Below are 14,680 nucleotides of genomic sequence, written 5' to 3'. Positions count from 1 at the left end.
TCATCCACAAAACCATGAGTTTTTTGGATCATAAATTTCCCATAACTCTTGCATCCTAGCAGACCTAGATCCCTGTCCCAAACACCAACTTTAAAATTTTCTAAGGTCAGTTTTGGAAACAATAAGATTCAAAATTTTATAGATACTGATAAATCTTTTTACTCCCTTCTACAAGATGCTCCCAACCCAAATCAATGAAAAAAAAAAAAAAAAAAAGCATTTAGACTTTCTTATCTGAAAACCTAACTGGTCTCTCCTATCCGGCAAGGACTCCCCAATTTCTCTAAATCAGCAGGACAATCTGAAACACTCTCAAATGGGGCCAGAACCTCATTTAAAAATACAATTAGGAATATTTAACAAAATAAAATGAAAAGGAACATAGATAATGCCAATGTGTGATTTTCTAAATTGATATGCAATCTCAGGGATCCTTTAAGTATAGTTTATGGCCCTGTTGTTGCTATTTGAATTTGATAGCACTGTCCTAAGCCTTCTTCAGCCAGCAGGACTCAGGATTACTGTGCTCTGCATCTCTGTGCCTTGACATGAGCCTCATTGCTATTTTTCCCAATAGCTCAACCTTCTGGCTTTCAGACACCTGTCCAGTCTGAAAGCTATTTTGTTGTTTTTGTCCAGTCATTTAAGTCCCCATCTGACTCTTCATGACCCTTTTTGGGGTTTTGCCTATAAATCTAAAAGTTTACTGCATGACTCATAATTACATTGTAATACAGGAGAAACTGAGCAAGATAGAGATTAGAGAGTATTTAATAATTTATTAAGTGGGAGACATTTACTGGGACCAAATGGATCCATGGTTTGGTCCCAGGGCTGAATGAGACTAAGATCTCCAAGAATCCAGCAGAAAATGTCAGATACAGAGTTCTTTTATAGGGTAACAAGACCGATGACATAATGGGGGAGGTACCTGGATGGGGATAACCTAATGTGAGGAGGAACCTAGGATGAGAAGGACATAATGAAGGCTGGCACCTAGGATGACATAATGGAGGGAGGTACTGGAGAGGCTCCAGATATTCTAATGATGTCTAAATTGGATAAAGACCTTTATCCCATCAAACATTAAGAGGGAATGATTATGACCTGAGACAGAGTAACTAAATAGGACAATTAGGGAAACTGGCTCAGGACATTAAAAGAGAACTGTGGCACAACAGCATGACATGTAAACTTTCCCACACTAGTTCAAGGGGGAAATTCCATATCAGTGATCAATTTGAATAAGTTTTGACTTTTTGAAGTATTGTAGATGGAGTTCACAAAGCTGTTATCTTCTCATGGATTTAAGTATTGCCTTGGAATCATCTGCAAGTTTAGTGGATGAACAGAATATCATACCACTAGAAAAGCAGATTCTCTGAGAGTAGCCAAGTAGTTCATTGTAATCCCAATATGGATAAAACCAGATCAAGGAACCCATTTTACATCTGAATTAAACCACAATTTGGTCAAGACATTAGAATTCTCCCTAAAATTCTACAGCCTTTGCCACCCACAATCTTTTGGTCGGGTTGGAAAAAACTTGATCATAAAAAGAATTCTAGGGAAAATGTGTGCAGACAATACCAAAATGTCCTGAGATCTTCCCTATGGTAGTTATGCAGTTACACTAAACTGTACATAAAGGATATGCAAGAAACATGGTATTTTTGGTAGATTATGAGAATAAGAACAGCCTCCATTTCCCGTGGGAGAACTGAGAAAACAATTTCATATTATGGCTATATGCTTTTTTTTAACAGGATTCTCTCTGAACTCTGCAAGGATACTTAAAAACTATTTAAGAACCTCCAGAGGCAGAGAAGTGCCAAATATCCAATCTTGAGACCAAATCTATATCAGTTTATTGGAGAATGACTACCTTGGTCCCATGGTGGGGAAAATCTTATCACTTTTTTTTTTTTTTGATAGCCATCAATGTAAAAGAAAAAATCTATCTAGATGCATGCTAGCAGCCACACCTGATTTATGGTCTATACCTCAGAAACCCTCTGTTGAGTGGACAGCAAAGGTCAATGGCTCATCTAAGACTCTACCTTCCTGTCTTTTGGACTCTAATAAGGACACTATCTTTTGTTTCTTTACTTTTATTGTAGTGTGTCATATTTTTCCTGATTTTTAATTTTTGGCCTCTTTTATGTACTAGTAATGTTCCCAATATTACTCATAACCCAAAAAACTGAATTATGCAACTATTATTTCTTTTGCTTTTGGAGCAAATCCTGGAACCATAAATATTAGTAACCTCCACACTTGTAATCCTTACACCATATTAGAAGTATGTCAGATATGTCAGCCATTGAAGTTAGTACATCCTACAGAATGTCTAAAACACTGAATTACTATAAGCCTCCCAAAGTCTGGGTTCTAGGCAAATAGGTAATTGTCTTCATCCTATTTGAAGCATTTGCCACTTTGTTCCTCCTCTAAGTGGCCATTCTAAGAACTTTGCTCCTCTTATAAAGAGATATATGTCTGAACTAATAGTGGGCGTGCCAGAGAGTCAGCACCCCTGGGGAACAGAAGTAAGGAGGAAGGCTGGTATCCAAGTGCTCTTAGTACAAAAAATCCACCTCTGTCATCCTGGATGGTAGCGGAACATTTCACTGTAAAACCAGCGAGGGTGGGCAGGGACTGGGGGTGGGACTTACCTGTATGGGGTCCCTGGGGCAGAGGTCCCCTCTTCCATAGGAGGAGCTGCAATGACGCTGTAGTTTGCTCCACTGAATGGTACTGGACCAGGGTGATCTGCTGCAGCTCAGACACTCCCATTGGTCCCTCTCCAGCAAAGCTACCCCCAGACTTGGCCACATGCAGGGCAACCACTTGAGGAGCGGCTCCTGGGCTCTCCAGGAGGGGATGAGAGTTCTGCCGAGACACCATCTGATTTCACTACGGCCACCTGCCATGGGAGTGAGTAATGGGTCGTTACCAAGGGAGACAATAAGGCAATTCCATGCCCACCTTCATCATGTACAGCCGGCTCTTTGTTGTTCCCTAAACACGCCAGAGTCACTGATAAGCTCCACCTCTGCTCTTGTTCTGGCTTCCTAGAGAAAGCACCCCCCAATTCTAGCCAGGTGCCACCACATGGGATGCTAAACACCCTCCCAGGAATATGAGCACAGGTTACAGGTTCAATGAATGCAAAGTTAGAAAAGAACTTCAAGAAGATCTCATCTATCCCCTCTTGCATCAGAGGAAGAAGTCTGAGGCCCAGAGAGGGAAGGGACTTACCTAATGTCATTATGCTGCTAAGTGGCAGTCACAATTTGAACCCAGGCCTGATGCTCTTTCCACTACAGCTTCAGTTCTCACCTCAGCCTTCTGAACCTCAAGCAGATATTGATCACACTAATAACATTTTTCTAGTTAGACCTCCAACTTTTTAATGTTTCTTTTTTCTTATGTGGAAATTCCACAATAACCCAAAAAACTATACTGCTGCTGGATTTGACCCTTGTCACCGGAAATGATATTCTCTCACTCACTCCACTCTGAGGCTGGGCAATGTAAAAAGCATCTACCACCCAGGGAATGCCTTCCTGCAGGAGCAATCAGGACCACAAATTCCAAAACTGTTCCTCTGATACCAGTCACAAGAAGATAGAGTCTACTCTTCACTCAAACAGCCTATTCAGGTGTGCCTTTCCTGGCAAATTGTTGTTATTGTATTTATCAAATGACAAAGATTTCCAGGTCTATTTTTGATGCTTTCTGTCAGTAGCCACGTAATCTACTTCATAGCTATAGCTGATGGAAAATTTGTAACTCTGACTGGAAGACTAGCCTGCTGGAACCAACTATAAATGAAACCTCCTTGTGGGAAACAAGCATACCAATCACTCTGGAAAAGCTCACCCAGTATCTACCACTTGGCCTGGATCACAATTGCCTTCCAACCACCAGCCAGCTGCCCAATATCCCTATCATCCGTGAAGATAGAATATCCTAAGAAATAAGCTCCACCCTCAATGCCAACCCTGGCATAATATATTTCAGGCAGGAAACTTTCCAATATACTTGGGCTGAGTCCTTCTTGGAATCTGAGACTAATCCTTATGTTGGCTCTCATTTTGGACCATGTCACAAATCACATCTCAAAGATTCTTTATTGTTGGTTAGGGCTTGAATATATTCACTAAGAAACTTCAAGCCCAACATATACATCTTCTGCCATATCATATGGCTCTGGACATCCTATTTGCTGCCCAAGTAGAATTATGCACAGTCTACAAAAGAGAGTACTATACATATATTTCTTCAACTCTTTCCTCCATGAACTCCATCACCATCCAGGTTTGTGACACTGCCAGGGAAATCTCCCGTGCCCACAGCCTAGTGTTAGTAGAATGAAATTTCCAGAGCAGCTCAGAGCTAACTCCCCTCCCTTTTCAGTGAATGGTTTAAATGGCGTGCTCAAAGATTCATAGGCATCTTTATAATTAGCTGGCATACAGGTAACTCTAGGACATGTAATTAAATTCACTTCAAAGTTCAGTGTCTCGATACTTCTCCAAATCCTTATGAATCCATTCTCAACAGTGATACTTCAAAAGAAGTATCAGTGGTGATGTGGTAGTGAGCGATAAAAAAACACTTTGGTGGCCATGAATGAATGAATGAATGAAAAAACATCTATTAAGTGTTTACCATGTGCTGTTATTCTAACTTCTTCAGAGGATATAAATATAAAAAGCAAGATAAATTTCAGAGGTGCTGAGACTTTCCCAGAGAACAATTCCTTCCACTGTGGTCCATCTGACTGGAGGTCAATAAATCAGGAAGAAAGGCTAGAAGATTTCTTAAGGTTTTAATTATTACCAGCTGGCAGGCTTCTGTAGGTGACACCTATATTATGTAGCAAAAGCTGGTCAAGCCAGCATATCTGGTGGCTTATTTGGGAAGTTGAGCCATAGGGGAAAGGTGTTAGGGATGTTTGCAAGGACTGAATTTGGGTCTGCTCTGGTCAGATATGAGTAAGTTTGTAGAAACAAACAGGAGACATTTTATATTATCTCATCCTCCCTCACCACCACCCTTCAATTTCTAAATTTAGGATCCTTCCATACCAAATCAGCTCTTCAAAAGCAACACTATTTCCAGGTGAATAATTATTTTTTTGTATGTGGTATTATAAGAAATAACAAGTCATAGAACTTCAGAGTCAAAATGGACTTTAGTAGCATCAAGTTAAACACACCAGAAAATAAATCTGTGCACAACATACCTAACAAGTATTTATACAGCCTCTGATTGAAGACCATGTCATCACTTGCCACCCAGGTCCTCCCCTGAATTTTATGATCTCCAGGAACTCATTATTTTGCAAGATGAAATCAGCTCTGAAATGGACCCCTTCCTCCCTCTAACTGGAGAAGATGGATGGGGGAGATTGGAGAGCTCCTCTCAGATCTTCCACTATTTAAGGAAGATACCCAGGGAAATCATCTCATTATTTCCCACATTGTTGCTTTTGTGGATTTCATATACTCCACAAACTACTATTTCACAAGATTAAATTGACACACAAATAGTCAAGTGATGTTAATAGGTATTGCTGCCAACCACATTTATCAACACGCAGAGAAACTAATGAGCCCTAAATACTTTGAGGAACCTTATATAATCTTGAGTTACATTAGCAGGATGATATAGTCGGAATTTTACAGAGGGCAAAGAAGAAGGTAAAGATTTACAAATCAAAGAACCAAGAGCAGAAAGGGAAAATCTACACCAGGCAAAATAATAAACTGATCAACAAATACAAGGGAATTTAACTAGAATTAGTAGATAGAGCAGGAACTAATCATATAGCACTAGAACTCTGGTTACTGACTCAATTTAATTAAATAGAAGTAAAAAAGCTGAAAAAAAATTCTTCTATTACTATTATCTGAACTGCAAACTATCTTGCTATCTTGCTCCTTGCTATCTCAAGCAAATGGTAACACTAAAATTCTCTCATTATGAAATCAATTCTATAATTCACCAGAGTGGATACTCTACCCCACCTCAATCTCCCCCCCACACTTTTTAGCTTCTTTTTATATATTGTTTTCCCCCATTAGATTGTAAGCTTTTGAGGACAGGGACTGTCTTTTACTTTTCTAATTATTCTCAATTCTTAGGTTAGTACTTGGTACTTAGTAGGGGCTTACTAATTTTTTTTTTTTTTTTTTACTCTGACTTATCTTTAAAACTGGCTCAGAACACTTTTAAAAAGATTTAATTATTGAATTTTTCTTTACATTCTGCCTAAATTTGTAACTTCCTAGTTTTGTTCTCTGCAGCTAACAAAACAAGCATAATCCCTCTTCTGTAGAATCATATCTTTTTACTAAGATCAGTTTTGGGAAATACTTTTAGGAATAAATGATTTGATACAATCAAAGCTGCTGTGTGGCTATCTGTAAGGTAGTAATGTGATAATCCTGTCTGTGGGTTTTAGCCAGGAGTAGCAACAACAGTTCATTGGGTAGCCATGGTACAGGATCCAATCTTCAGCTTTTTAGGGTCATAATTCATTCAACAAGCATTTGTTAAGCGCCTATTATATACTAAGCAGTATACTAGGTCCTAGAGGTTTGACTTCATAACTTGGCTTTGCCATTGGAAACAATAAGGCAGGGTTTCCCAAGACCTCCACAGGGGTGGAACTGTAAGGCTGAGCTGATTCTCATCACAGTCCTTCCTTGCTTGCCTCAGGGAGTATTATAATCTTATCAGTATTTGAGATTTTCTCTGCCAACTCCACCTACTTACCCAGGATCTCATAATGTAAATCTCTTTATCTTTTTATTAATTCCAAGCCTCCAGTCAGAGACTAGGTTTCTAGCAAAACACTTCATGGTTAGAGGTATCTTCTAATTTTCTTTTTTGGAGAAGTTTCTTTTTCCAACTGTATTCCCAATAAGGAAAAAGAATTAGTAATTGCCAGAGATTACCAGTTTCTAAAGACAAAATAAATATTCAAAATAAAGGAAAAACCGCCTCCTTCCCTCAAACCCAGAGGAAAAGGTTTCCTCCAACTCCCACAAAGGAAATCAAGTTGAGGAAAGAGATACAGGATTATTATTGCCTTGATGTCATTAATGAGTAAGCAGAGTTTCAGTAGCACCACTTCTGTCCCAACACATCTTCCATCTGTTGGCTCTAGTAGCCTCAGTACCAGAGTCCTGGTCCGTTTTTTGGTGGCAATTGCTTCTGCTTCTTCTCACTCAGTTCTGAGTCTTCATAAACTTCTCTTTCTCTAGTTCCATGGGACTTCTTATGGTTTTCTTTTCTTCAGCTCTTGGCTTCTGTACCCTTAGTGAGGAGATAGGTTCCTGTTCAAATATATCTTCTGGACTCAGTCAATGATTTTTAAAGGTCTCCCTGAGATTTGTTGTTTCTTTTACAATTCAGTTAAGAACTTCATTTTTACCTCATAAATTTATTACCCAAACTGCAGTTTAAAGTTAGATTTACACCCCATTATCTGACCCATTTGGGGTTAATTAGGTTAGGGCTCTCATTCCCTTTTAAAACTAGTGCCTTTCTTCTGCAACCATCTCCAATTTAACTTTTGTACACACACACACACACACATACATACATGCAAATACACATTTATATGTAAATTGTACATAATTGTTTGCATTTTTGCCTCTCCCATTTCTCTCCTTGAAAGAAGAGACTGTTTTATGCCCTTTTTTTGTATCCCTAATACTTAGTATAGTGCTGACACATAATTGGTGCTTGATAAATGCTTGTTGACTGAACTGATTTGATTTGACTATAACCAGAGGGAAATCAAGATAGGCCTTCTTATGCAGGTGACAGAACTGAATTTTGGAAGTACAATACTAAAACTCTATCATGCATAGGTGGGTAAGGAAAGTCCTCTAGGCACCAAACACATCTTATACAATAGATAAAATGGAATGGCATGTACAGGAATAGCAAGCAGGATAGCTGGGCTAGATTATAGAGTGTATGAAGAAGAATGTGAAGATTGTGAAAGAATTTAAAAACCTCAGAAACTTGTGTATAGTCAGTGCTGTGAGAATTGAGAAACACACTGACTCCATCTTTTCACTCAATTTTGGAGGCAGATCAGTTCCCTTTCTATTGAATGATGGGAATAGTCCAATTTCTGTCTTGTGAGAAAACTTTTTTTAACTATTGGAATTGTGAGAAAACTTTTATTGCAGTGATTGAACCTAAATATGAGTAACTGGGAAACTACATCACCTCTACCAGCTGCATAGAGATCCTTAACTGAAGACCTAAATTATTCTGACCAGATCCAAAGATTGATGCAAAGAGTTTTCACAGAATTGTATGTCTCAGTAATCCATATATCCTATCTGAAAACTGACCCTGTACTGGTCAACCAGTTATCATTTCTATGTTCTTTTGATTATTTGCAAACATTTTCTGATCAGGAAGCTGTTAACTGCTTTAATTAGGGAAACCTTAGAATGATAGGTAATATGCTAAAACCATTACACCTAATTGGGACAGTGGTATTAGGAGTTGTATTTAAATGATCCATTTAAAAATAAGCAAGAGTAGTGGATTTTACCAGTTGCTTATAAAAATGGCCACAACTCTGTTATCTCTGGACAGGATTAGCTAATCAATGAAGAAGAGATTTAGATTAAGCAAACCTTTGGAACAGGGGAAGATCTGAGAAGAATTTGTGGAACTCTCAGTTGGTATAGTCCTTAGAGGGTTTTTTTGTTTGTTTGTTTCTGTACTTTGCTAGAGTGCTGCTGACCTATGATAAACTGGAAGAGAGGGGGAAACAATTTTATCTGTATCTCCTCTAACCTTAACATATGCTGCTCAGTAAGGGAAACAGAGTTATTAGCTAGAACATTTTTCTGTGGCAAAATTCAGAAACAGTCCAAACTCTGGATTCAGAGATCCTGGGTTCAAATCTATCTCAGGTTTACTAGCTCTGTGATCTTGGACACTTTTTTTTCCCACCTCTCTGACTCTCAGCTTTCTCTTCATGATAACATCTAAGGTCACTTTCAGGTCTAAAGCTAGAATTTTGTAATCTGGTAAAGATTTTTTTTTCTTCTTCTTATATTTTTACCTTATCACCCCAGGGATAAATTCAAGGAATGCAGGTATAATAGTGCCACTATTTACCAGTGTGGGGGTTTGAATCAGGGAAACCACCACATGAATAAACTGTGACTATTAAATTAGCATCACAGTAAAATTAGGTTATTCATGTCATTATGGAGTCATCCCCTCTTCCCTTCCTCCCATCCTCCCTCCCCCTGGCCCTGATCCCCACTTCCCAAAAGTACCAAAATGTGGCAGATTGTGAATACTGGGTTTTCTGTGAACAATGTGGACCATCATTTCAGAATTCAGTGTCATAGATTTTTTAATAGGCCAGACATGAGTGTCTTTGTTGCTGTTGTTGTTATAGTAAGACTAGTAGGGAACAAGGGAACAGATTTGGAGGGGACAGAAATTTCCCTTGATAGGGGACAGGAACCTTTTGTTGGGGAATTAGCCATTCAAATCAAAGCTGAAGGAAGGGCCTTGGGATGGCATGGGAGGAAAATGGCTTGCTAATCTGGCAAATTGGGTATGATAATATACAATATATACAACAATACAATATAACAAAATACAAACTTAGTAGTTAGAAAGTCACAGAAATGGTTAACATGACCTTATAAGAGGTGGCGTTTTAATTACAATGGTTGATAATCCCTGCCTCTTGAATCTTGCTTCTATGTGTTTTCCATGAACTTGTCTCTGAACACTGCATCTTCACCCACGATGCTCTCTCTCCCATCTTGGTATCTTTGTACTTGCATGAATTTCCCATGCCTGGAAAGCTCTTCCTCCTCACTTCTACCTTTTGAAAATATTCATTTTGATCAAAACTGAGTTCAGGTGCTATCTTCTTGAGGAAGTCTTTCTTAGAAGGCCCCTCTCCAGCTTGCTAGGGCCTTCCCATCCAAGGTTACTTTGTTTCTATTTTGTATTTGTCTTTTAACTATACCTACATCACCTATACCCAAATTTGTCTTTTGTTAAAATACAAGCTTCTTGAAAGAAGGTACTTTTGCCATTGTATCTGTAGCCGTAGCACAGATTCAGGTACATATTAAATGCTTAATAAGGGTTTTTGGTTTATTGTTTCTCACTCCTTTTGAGATTTTTCTGTAGCAACTGGAGCTTTGAGTTAAGTCAAACCCTCTAGATTAAGAGAGTAAAGATGCATTGGTTTTAAAATGGCTAAATCCTGAAATACTGATTTATATATTCCCCCCCCCCAGGCAATTGGGATTAAGTGACTTGCCCAGGGTCACACATCTAGGAAGTGTTAAATGTCTGAGGTCACATTTGAATTCATGTCTTTCTGACTTCAGAGCTGGTGCTCTAGCCACTGCACCATCTAGCTGCCCCAATACTAGCTTACATTAAAAGAAGCACAGCATATTAAGCTATGGAGCTGACAAGCCTGCTGTTTAGCTTTTGGTAGAGTATTGTGTTCAGTTCTGTTCTTGTTTTTAAATTGACAATATTGTTAGGATTACTAGGTGAGAACTCAGGTTGTCTGGACAGTGACAAGGTGAGAATTCAGGTTGTCTGGACAATTACAAGGTGAGAACTCAGGATGACTTGATAGAAGGAGCAAGCTCATTGGCTGAAGTGGTTCTTCCCAGAAGCCCTTGCATTATCCCACGCCCATTCTCTGGGAAGAGATCTGCTGTGTCTTTTACTCAAATCTCTCCGACAGATTCTTCTTCCTGTAACGAACCGTTGTCTCCAGGCAGTTGCTGTTAACTCTTGTCCAGAGAAGTGACTTCCCTTCCTGCAGAGAGCCCCGTCAAGCCTGATGCAGTGCAGAGTCTTCTTCTTGAATCTCCTCCAGCTCTTATCCTTCTCCAGGCCAATCTGCTCTCTGGGCCCAATGCTGTCTCTTTTATCCTCCCAGAGAATGGGCGTGGGATAATGCAAGGGCTTCTGGGAAGAACTACTTCAGCCAATGAGCTTGCTCCTTCTATCAAGTCATCCTGAGTTCTCACCTTGTAATTGTTCAGACAACCTGAGTTCTCACCTAGTAATCCTAACACAATATCACTGGGATCTCTTCACCAACCCAGCTATCACCTAGTTCAGATCTTCATTACTTCTTACCTGTACTTTTACAGAATTATTACTTTTTAAAAAGAGATAATTAAAAAAACTTAAGGCAATTGTTAAAAATTTCAAAATAATAATATATGACCTCCTTTCAGCTGTTTGAATTTTTTAGGAGTTACACTAGAGAGGAAAATGAACTATGTGTTATACACACACACATTTACATATATGTGTGTATGTGTGTATATTTAATGCACTTTCCAAAATAAATGCTGTTGAGAAATATGATATTTTACTTTTAACTTCCACAGAAAAGCATATTTGAATTTACTCTTCACATTCAAATTCAGCAAAGTAAAGCAATGACATAATGTATATGATGCATCAGGAGTCCACACCAACTGTCTACTAATGGCCACAGTGGCAGATTGCCTATGTTGAGATGCAACATGTGCCAGCTCAAATTTGACCTTATTTGCACATATAGCATTAAAAATTGTTATGCTACATTCACTATCATATTGAGTAAATTTGCCATGTCTTGCTTTTATTAACTTTGATTTGAACTTTATTTTCATTGGGAAAAAAAGCTGTATTTATGAGGGAATTATATTCAGATATACAATAATTTTGGCCATTAATTTGAACTTTATTTTCTTTGAGGGGCAAAAAACAGTATTTGTGAGGGAATTATACTCAAATATACAATAATTTTGGCCATTCCCTCCTTAAGAGTTTCTCATCCCTTTATTATTTAATATCTTCTAGCTTGGGAAATTCTGCCTTATGGGGAAGAAGTCATATCAGGTTTATCCATTTTCTATCCATGTCTGGTCCATGGTCCAAATAGAAGCTCAAGAGGCTGGGGACAGAGTATGCACCACAACATAGTATTTTTATCTTTTTAGTTGTTTTCTTGCTTTTTTTTTTTCTCTTCTCAATTTTTTTTTTTCTTTATGATCTAATTTTTCTTGTGCAGCATAATAAGTGTGGAAATATATATCAAAGAATTGCACATTTAATATATATGCTGTCTAGGGGAGGGAGAAGGGGAAAAGGAGGGAAAAAAAACTTGGAACACAGGATTTTGTGGGGGCAGCTAGGTGGCGCAGTGGATAGAGCACCTTCCCTAAATTCAGGAGGACCTGAGGTCAAATCTGGTCTCATACACTTAACACTTCCTAGCTGTGTGACCCTGAGCAAGTCACTTAACCCCAGGGAAAAAAAAAAATATTTTTTTGCATGTATTTTGAAAATTTAAAGCTATTATTAAAAATTAAGAATAAAATAAAATATAAACTCCAAGAAGATTTCAGAAAAACCTAGAAATACTTATATGAACTGATACAAAATAAAGTGAACAGAATGAGGGAAAGATTTTTTTTTATTATTAATAGTTTTTATTTGCCAGATATTTGCATGGGTAATTTTACAACATTGACAATTGCCAAACCTTTTGTTCTAATTTTTCCCCTCTTTCCCCACCCCCCAGATGGCAGGTTGACCAATACATGTTAAATATGTTAAAGTATAAATTAAATACTATATATATATATACATGACTAAACAGTTGTTTTGTTGTACAAAAAGAATCGGACTTTGAAATAGTGTACAATTAGCCTGTGAAGGAAATCCAAAATGCAGGCGGACAAAATTAGAGAGATTGGGAATTCTATGGAGTGGTTCATAGTCATCTCCCAGAATTCTTTCGCTGGGTGTAGCTGGTTCAGTTCATTACTGCTCGATTGGAACTGATTTGGTTCATCTCATTGTTGGAGAGGGCCACTCCTGGTCCTGCTCATTTCACTCAGCATCAGTTCATATAAGTCTCTCCAGTTCTTTCTGAAATCATCCTTTTGGTCATTTCTTATAGAACAATAATATTCCATAATAGAATGAGGGAAACATTAAACACAGTAACAGGAATACTGGTTGATGATCAATTATGGTTGACTTAGCTATTCTCAGCAAGACAATTTCAAAGGACTTATGATGAAAAATGCTATCTACCTCTCTAAAGAAAGAACTGATACAGTCTAAATGCAAATCAAAGCATACTATTCTTCACTTTCTGTATTTTAAAAAAATTTTCCCTAGGGTCTGTATCTTCTTTTACAATATGACTAATATAGCAGTATATTTTGCGTGATTGAACATGTATAACATATCAAATTGCTCTCAGAAAAGAGGAAAATAAAGAAGAGAGAGAAAATTTGAAATGCACATTTTTTAAAATGCATGTTAAAAAATTTTACATGAAACTGAAGAAAAATAAGATAGAAATAAATGTACATATAGACTTCTTAAAGACATGGAATGTCTCATGTGTATCATCAGACTTTAGTATAGTGATTAGCATATGTTTAACAATATATGTTTGACAAATGTTCATTCAGTATTTCTTTTTAAAAGAAACTAATTTATTTTGTTGTTTTTTTCCTTTTATAAAAAAGTTCCCAATTTTATTTATCAATTCAGTGAAGTTTTTTGTTTCTATTTTTTGTTTTTTTTTTTGCTTTTGATTTTGTTTACCTCTCTTTTGATTTTCAAGATTTATATTTTAATTGGGGTTTTTTAATTTATGATATTCTGAGAGGGTTTTTTCCAGTTGATTTACCAAATCATCAATCTGCTTGTTTTCTCTTTTACTGATGAAAGCATTTAGAGATATGAATTTTCTTCTGAGTCAAGCTTTGGCTGAATCCAAAAATTTTTAGTATCTTTGCCTCATTGTTATCATTATCTTTAATGAAGTAATGTATTGTTTCCATGATTTGTTCCTTAACCTATTCATTTTAAAGATTAAGTTACTTAGTTTCTAATTAATTTTTAATCTTTACTTCCAAGGTCCTTTGTTGAATGTATTTTTATTACATATGATTAATAGATATATGCTTTATTATATTTATGATAAATCTGATATTAATATTAAATAAAATATTATAAATATAAAGTATAATAAACAGTATGCTTTTATTATACTTTCTGCTTTTCTGCCTGTGAGGGGTTTTATATGTGAAGGTGCCATGCATAGCTGAGAAATAGGCACATTCTTTTCTATTTCCAAATAGTAACAATGATAATAACAATAAAAATAGCAACTAGCATTTATACAATACTGTCTACTATGTGTAGCCATTGTGCTGTGTTTTATAAATATATCATTTTATTTTCAGTCATGACAAGAGATAGGAGCAATAGTTATCCCAATTTTATAATTGAGGAAAGTAAGGCAAACAAAGATTAAATAATTTGCTCAGAGTCACAAGCTAATAAGTGGTAAAGAGCAGATTTGAACTCAGATCTTCCTAACTTCAGGCCAAGTCTATTCACTACACCAACTAGCTACCTCCAGATTCTCCTAAGATCTACCATATCTATTATTTTTAATTTAATTTTTATTGATTTTGAACTTAAATACAAAAAGACAAAAAATAACATTTTTTATGTAAATAGAGCCACATAAAAAGATTTCATATAAAACCATGAATTTCTTTGTGTGTGTGTGTGTGTGTGTGTGTGTGTGTGTGTGTGTGTGTGTGTGTGTAAA

The sequence above is a fragment of the Sminthopsis crassicaudata genome, chromosome 2 (genome assembly GCF_048593235.1).
Source record: "Sminthopsis crassicaudata isolate SCR6 chromosome 2, ASM4859323v1, whole genome shotgun sequence".
NCBI classification, from domain to species: domain Eukaryota; kingdom Metazoa; phylum Chordata; class Mammalia; order Dasyuromorphia; family Dasyuridae; genus Sminthopsis; species Sminthopsis crassicaudata.
This window is presented reverse-complemented; position numbering follows the sequence as displayed.